General features: G+C 47.7%; 1 protein-coding gene across 2 annotated transcripts in view; it reads right to left on the reverse strand.

Annotated features, from left to right (window-relative positions):
• LOC140410142 (centromere protein Q-like) overlaps positions 1 to 7,709 on the reverse strand; it is a 73,020-nt gene extending 65,311 nt beyond the window's left edge. Inside the window, exon 1 of one of the 2 annotated variants that reach the window (XM_072498097.1) lies at positions 7,562 to 7,709. The gene's annotated coding sequence lies outside the window, so the exon portion shown is untranslated. Of the gene's footprint in view, positions 1 to 7,478 lie in introns of both variants that reach the window. The other variant, XM_072498100.1, reaches the window with a different exon arrangement.
• Positions 7,710 to 7,986: the final 277 nt, after the last annotated feature.

Raw genomic sequence — 7,986 nt, forward strand, 5'->3', positions numbered from 1 at the left:
GAGACTCGAGAACGAGAGAGAGAGAGAGGCCGGAAAACGGCCAATACAGAGGCCAGGGGGCCGATAACAAGGCCACAAGAAAAGGAGCCCCCAGGGAAATGCCAAAAACAGGACAGGGGGAGGGAGAAGAGAGGGGGGAGAGTGGAGGGAAGGGAAGGACACCTCGCATGTAAATAGCAGATAACTGCCCATTGTACCGTAAGGGACCCAGGAAAGGACCCTGAAACAACCAATTAAGCGGGGTGGGAAAATGACCGGAACATTGTAACCAACGCATTAATCCTTACTGAATGTAGAGTGCATGAAATGTAAAAACTTCAATAAAAACATTTTAAAAATGGATTCTTACACTGTTCCCCAATGACAGATGTTAGGCGAACTGGCCTGATATTTCCCGCTTTCAGTCTCCCCCTATTCTTGAATAGAGGGGTTATATCTGCCATTGTTCAATCCACTGGGATCTTTCCAGAATGTTGGAAGATTACCACCAATGCATCCACTACCTCTGTAGTACAAAGTAATGTACAGCACAGGAACAGGCCCTTCGGCCCTCCAAGCCCGTGCCGACCATGCTGCCCGACTAAACTACAATCTTCTACACTTCCTGGGTCCGTATCCCTCTATTCCCATCCTATTCATGTATTTGTCAAGATGCCCCTTAAGTGTCACTATCGTCCCCGTTTCCACCACCTCCTCCGGCAGCGAGTTCCAGGCACCCACTACCCTCTGTGTAAAAAGCTTGCCTCGTACATCTCCTCTAAACCTTGCCCCTCTCACCTTAAACCTATGCCCCCTAGTAATTGACCCCTCTACCCTGGGGAAAAGCCTCTGACTATCCACTCTGTCAATGCCCCTCATAATTTTGTAGACCTCTATCAGGTCGCCCCTCAACCGCCTTCGTTCCAGTGAGAACAAACCAAGTTTATTCAACCGCTCCTCATAGCTAATGCCCTCCATACCAGGCAACATCCTGATAAATCACTTCTGCATCCTCTCTGAAGCCTCCACATCCTTCTGGTAGTGAGGTGACCAGAATTGAACACTATACTCCAAGTGTGGTCTAACTGAGGTTCTATACAGCTGCAACATGACTTGCCAATTCTTATACTCAATGCCCCGGCCAATGAAGGCAAGCAAGCCGTATGCCTTCGTGACTACCTTCGCCGCCTGTGTTGCCCCTTTCAGTGAGCTGTGGACCTGTACACCTAGATCTCTCTGACTTTCAATACTCTTGAGGGTTCTACCATTCACTGTATATTATCATAGAATTTACAGTGCAGAAGGAGGCCATTCGGCCCATCGAGTCTGCACTGGCTCTTGGAAAGAGCACCCTACCCAAGGTCAACACCGCCACCCTATCCCCATAACCCAGTAACCCCACCCAACACTAAGGGCAATTTTAGACACTAAGGGCAATTTAGCATGGCCAATCCATCTAACCTGCACATCTTTGGACTGTGGGAGGAAACCGGAGCACCCGGAGGAAACCCACGCACACACGGGGAGGACTCCGCACAGACAGTGACCCAAGCTGAAATCGAACCTGGGACCCTGGAGCTGTGAAGCAATTGTGCTATCCACAAGGCTACCGTGCTGCCCAAGTTATTTCAATATTCCCTACCTGTATTCCAAAAATGCATTACCTCACATTTGTCCGGATTAAACTCCATCTGCCATCTCTCCGCCCAAGTCTCCAAACTATCAAAATCCAGCTGTATCCTCCGACAGTCCTCATCGCTATCCCCAATTCCACCAACCTTTGTGTCGTCTGCAAACTTACTAATCAGACCAGTTACATTTTCCTCCAAATCATTTATATATACTACAAACAGCAAAGGTCCCAGCACTGATCCCTGTGGAACACCACTGGTCACAGCCCTCCAACCAGAAAAGCACCCTTCCATTGCTACTCTCTGCCTTCTATGACCGAGCCAGTTATTTCAATACCCTGGGCTGCAGGTCATCGGGCCCAGACGACATGTTAGCCTTCAGTCTTGTTAGGTTTCCTCAAACGTTTTCCCCAGTGAACAAAAATACAAAGAACAGCATAGGAACAGGCCCTTCGGCCCTCCAAACCTGCGTCGATCATGATGCCAGTCTAAATTGAAACCTTCTCCACTTCCGGGCTCCTTATCCCATATTCCCATCCTATTCACGGTAGCACAATGATTAGCACTATTCACAGCGCCAGGGAACCAGGTTCGATTCCCGGTGGGTCACCGTGAGGAGTCTGCACGTTCTCCCTGTTTTCTGCGTGGGTTTCCCCCGGGTGCTCCAGTTTCCTCCCACAAGCCCTGAAAGACGTGCTGTTCGGTAATTTGGGCATTCTGAATTCTCCCTCCGTGTACCCGAACAGGCGCCGGAGTGTGGTGACTAGGGGATTTTCACAGTAACTGCATTGCAGTGTTAATGTAAGCCTACTTGTGACACCAAGATTATTATTATTCATGTATTCTTCAAGACGTCTCCTCAACGTCACTATCGTATCTGCATTCACCACCTCTCCCGGCACCCACCACCCTCTGTGTAAAAAAAACTTCCCTCGCACATCTCCTGTAAACTTTGCCCCTCACACCGTAAACCTATGTTCCCTAGTAATTGACTCTTCCACTTCTGACTATCCACTCTGTCCGTGCCCCTCATAATTTTGTAGACCTCTATCAAGTCGCCCCTCAACCTCCGTCGTTCCAGTGAGAACAAACTGGGTTTATCCTACCTCTCCACAGAACGATTGGGAATGTTTTTAGTTCCACGTCTCGATTCTGCTGTTCTTTGGATGCTTTTTGTGTCTGGTCCTGTGAAGAGGGAAACTAAATACTTGTTCAAAGTCTCCGCTAATTCCTCATTTCCCATTGTTCATTCCCCAGTCCTTTCCTCCAATCCAGCTCCTTTTTATATATTTCGGGAAGATTTTACCGATTATATTTCTTGCTAGTTTTCCCCCGTGCTCTCATTCTTTTAAACTATCCTCCGTGGGTTTGCAAAAAAGTTCCCAGTGGTTAGCACTGCTGCCTCACGGCGCCAAGGCCCAGGGTTCGATCCTGGCCCTGGGTCACTGTCCGCGTGGAGTCCGAATGTCCTCAGCTAGTCACGGATGCTGGATTCTCCTTGCCGAGTCTTTCTCAATGGAATATATATCTTGTTGGGAGTTACAAAAAAAAAAGCCTTAAATCTCTGCCATTGGTTTTTGCCTGTTAATCTGATTTCACCATCCTTTTCAGGTGTTCATTAACTGGTAATTTCCAACACAAACTGATCACCCACAATTCTCATCCTCAGACAGCTAAAGTCACAGCCGGCGAGAGGTACCGAAATTGTGGTTGGCGGGTGTCGGGTTTCAAAAGGTGCTGGGATTAGATGAGAACAGAGAGATGGCAGAGACAGAGAGTTGGGATAAAAGGTTCTTTATCGGAATGGCAACCGGTGACGAGTGGTGTCCCGCAGGGTTCAGTGTTGGGGCCACAGCTGTTCTCTTTATATATTAACGATCTAGATGACGGGACTGGGGGCATCCTGGCTAAGTTTGCCGATGATACAAAGGTAGGTGGAGGGGCAGGTAGTATGGAGGAGGCGGGGAGGCTGCAGAAAGATTTAGACAGTTTAGGAGAGTGGTCCAAGAAATGGCTGATGAAATTCAACGTGGGCAAGTGCGAGGTCTTGCACTTTGGAAAAAAGAATAGAGGCATGGACTATTTTCTAAACGGTGACAAAATTCATAATGCTGAAGTGCAAGGGGACTTGGGAGTCCTCGTCCAGGATTCTCTAAAGGTAAACTTGCAGGTTGAGTCCGTAATTAAGAAAGCAAATGCAATGTTGTCATTTATCTCAAGAGGCTTGGAATATAAAAGCAGGGATGTACTTCTGAAGCTTTATAAAGCATTAGTTAGGCCCCATTTAGAATACTGTGAGCAACTTTGGGCCCCACACCTCAGGAAGGACTTCCTGGCACTGGAGTGGGTCCAGCGGACATTCACACGGATGATCCCAGGAATGGTAGGCCTAACATACGATGAACGTCTGAGGATCCTGGGATTATATTCATTGGAGTTTAGGAGGTTGAGGGGAGATCTAATAGAAACTTACAAGATAATGAATGGCTTAGATAGGGTGGATGTAGGGAAGTTGTTTCCATTAGCAGGGGAGACTAGGACCCGGGGGCACAGCCTTAGAATAAAAGGGAGTCACTTTAGAACAGAGATGAGGAGAAATTTCTTCAGCCAGAGAGTGGTGGGTCTGTGGAATTCATTGCCACAGAGGGCGGTGGAGGCCGGGACGTTGAGTGTCTTTAAGACAGAAGTTGATAAATTCTTGATTTCTCGAGGAATTAAGGGCTATGGAGAGAGAGCGGGTAAATGGAGTTGAAATCAGCCATGATTGAATGGTGGAGTGGACTTGATGGGCCGAATGGCCTTACTTCCACTCCTATGTCTTATGGTCTTATGGTCTAAGATGGGGATTGTCAAGGCTGGAAGAGATTCGGGATTGTCAAGACTGGAAGAGATTCGATAGGGAGGGGTGCAGGCAATGGAGGAGGTTTGAAGGAGTGAATTGCATCCTCCTGTTCCTGTGTTATAGGTTTGAAGGGCTGAATGGCCTGTTCCTGGGTAACGGGGGACGGCGGGTTGAATGGCCTCCTCCTGTTCCTGGTAATCATAATATTTTTCGTGTCACAAGTAGGCCGACATTAACACTGCAATGAAGTTACTGTGAAAATCCCCTCGTCGCCACATTCCGGCTCCTGTTCGGGTACACGGAGGGAGAATTCAGAATGTCCAATCCACCTAACAGCACGTCTTTCGGGGTTCGTGGGAGGAAACCGGAGCACCCGGATGAAACCCACGCAGACACAGGGAGAACGTGCAGACTCCGCACAGACAGTGACCCGAGCCGAGAATCGAACCCTGGTGCTGTGAAGCAACTGTGCTAATCACTGTGCTACCGTGCCGCCCAGGTAATAGGCTCGAGGGACTCAGTGGCCTCCTCCTGTTTCCCGCCAACAGGCGCGAGGGGCGAAATCATTTGCAGGTTTAGAATATTGTCTGCAAGCTCTTACATTGCGTTTGCAGCAGGGAGTAGCTGAGGGAGGTCAGATTTGGTAGTTTAAAAGACACCAGCACTGTTTCTAATCAGGAAAAAGGCTTAATGGAAAGGCTGAATGGGGTGGCGTCATAATCCCAGTTGATGTTATAACTGGACATGAAGGTCTCAGAATGGAAACCTGATTCAAAAGACCATAACTTTTAACATTTAAAAAATAAAACAATGAGGAACAAAGTCACAAGACCGCAAATTAAATTTAACAAGAAAACAATATTCACTAAACATAGAAAAAAAATGAACATAATATCCTTTACTGCTCCTTAAATTAACAAATGGACACAGATTTTAAGGTTAACATGGAGTACAAGGGGCGGGATTCTCCGAAATGGAGACAGAGTGTTTGCGCCGTCGTGAACGCCGTCGAGGTTCACGACGGCGCGAAACGGCCCCTATCCCGAATGATTCAGGGCCCGATAATGGGCTAGGAGCGGCGGGGGGGGGGGGGGGGTGGGGGGGACCCGCCATTTTGGGCTGGCCGCTCGGCCCATCTGGGCCTGAGAATAGCAGGGGTGCCGGAGAATCGCCATTTTGGATGTCTCGGGCGATTCTCCGGCCTGCGCCATGCGGAACTCGACGGGGCCGTTCTCGCCGCTTGGGAGAATCGCGGGAGGGCGTCAGACCGGCGTCGCAGGAATATTTGGCGACCCGGGCGATTCTCCGAACCGGTGCGGGAGCGGAGAATCGCCCCCAAGGTACACCCTAAGCTACAGTGGGCTCATTGACATACAAAGTTCCTTTTAAGCACACAATATGACAATGGTCAAATACACTCTAAACCGTAAGTTAATGTCTGAAAATGGCTCTTCAGAATCCCACTCAGACGATTGTCATGTAAGAGTTTCCAATATCCACTCCCAAAACAAGCTCTAAAATCTTCTCTCATAACAATGCTTCCCCTTGGTGGTTTGCATGCTGAAATCCAGTCCATGTTTTCCAAATGACTCTTGAACTGAGCTTCTGCTCCACTTTTATCAGTGAATCCAATCCAGGACTTCACAACAACCCCTTTCGGAGATCTTTGTCTTGACTGCAGTCCAACTGCTTTCACTCTCTATTCCCAGACAGTATTAAAATGGCATGAAAAGTTTCATTTACCGCTGAAGTCTGCTGTTCCACTTTTAAATCTAGTTACTGCAACTGTCTCTTTAACTCAGTACACTTTGGAGTGGCACGGTGGTTAGAACGTCTGCCTCACGGCGCCGAGGACCCGGGTTCGATACCGGCCCTGGGTCACTGTCCATGTGGAGTTTGCACATTCTCCCTATGTCTGCGTGGGTCTCACCCCCCACAACCCAAAGACGTGCTTGACGGGTGGATTGGCTATGCTAAATTGCCCCTTAATTGAATTTTTTTTAAATTTAAAACTCCGCACACTTTGTTTACTCTTCCTTGAATTCTTCTGAACAATGCCTTGGACTCTGTTCATTTAACTTCAGTCATGATAAACTTTCTTTCTGTCCAAATTCCTTGGATATCTAGAGGGTAATCACACTAATCACACTACACTAAATTAGATGCAAACATATTATTAAGGAATTAGTTGAGCAAATACATTTGACATCTACACTATTAACTATGCTATTAGTTTAACTATCTCACAACTACTCTTGTTTTTTTTTCTCTCCATCTATCTTCCAGAGGTCAAGAAGGCATTTGATATTTATATGGTTGCTCTATAGCACCATCTAGTGACTGGAGTAGTAAAATTACATGAACCCTTTATGTGCTTTACAATATCCACATATGGTGACACAGTTCAAATTAAGAACAAAGGCAAGCCCTTCCCTCAGAGATGTGGGTCCTTGTTGCTAAGCATCGCCTCTGCTATTAGTATTTATTCATCATGCCGTAGCCCTCTCTAAGCACAACAGCAACACAGTTGGAAATTAAGCAACCCCAACACATGTCCAGCATGAATCTACCGATAGGTTTTACCCTTCCAGGCACGTAAATGTTACCCTTAAAAGATTGCCTTATTTCTCATGTTTACTAATACAAAAATAAATCATTGAAAATTACATTTCTTTTCCCAACAGTGGTGGGACACTAGTAACAGTCCAAAGAGCAAACAAACTTCTCTTTTTCAAAACAGGACACATTCCGGTGCCCTGTGTTTCGAACTGACAGCTGGTGAGGTCTGAACACGGGCCTGCAGCAGGGGCCTCAATTAGAACAACGCCCCCAGGCTGAGTGCTCCACTCCTGGGGATGCTAACTCTGGGCTCTAGGTTGGACAGATGTGTCCGGACAGATTTTCACAATGAATTGACAACTGATTGGGGGTTCAAACACTGCAGTGTGCTATTTGCACACAATATATCTAAAATAGCACAGAGAGAGAGAGAGTGAGTGTACAAACTCAGACTGAGACAGACCCACCATCTCGAGACTCCACACATTGTCAGAGCAGCTTCTGGGAACATGGTTCGAAACGTAAAGGAGGGTCGAGAGCAGAGACTTACCTTCCTGCCACAATTCAGCCCTGTTTCTCTGTCTTTCCCTCCGTCAGCTGCACAGCCGAGACAGATCAGGCCTCCACAGCCCCACACAGTGGCCAGGAGAGTTTGAACCGAACAGGAAGAAATCCCCAACAACAACAACAACAGCTTGCATTCACACAGCACCTTCAGCACAGAGAAAATGTCCCACGCTGGGGGAACGTCCAACAGCAGCTAGGGACCGTGCCACCGGAGGAAATGTGAGCCCAGAGCTTAGTCCATGATTTAACGTTTGAAGGAGAATCAGAAAGCAGGAGAGGTTTAGACAGGAAATTCCAGAATGTGAGGCCCCGACATTGAAAGACAGGGCAGCGATCAGCGGAGCGGCCATCGAATTGGAGGAGTGTCTAGGTGCAGGAGGGCTGTTGGGGATGCATGTGGATATAGCA

This window comes from Scyliorhinus torazame, chromosome 4, assembly GCF_047496885.1.
Source record: "Scyliorhinus torazame isolate Kashiwa2021f chromosome 4, sScyTor2.1, whole genome shotgun sequence".
Lineage (NCBI taxonomy): Eukaryota > Metazoa > Chordata > Chondrichthyes > Carcharhiniformes > Scyliorhinidae > Scyliorhinus > Scyliorhinus torazame.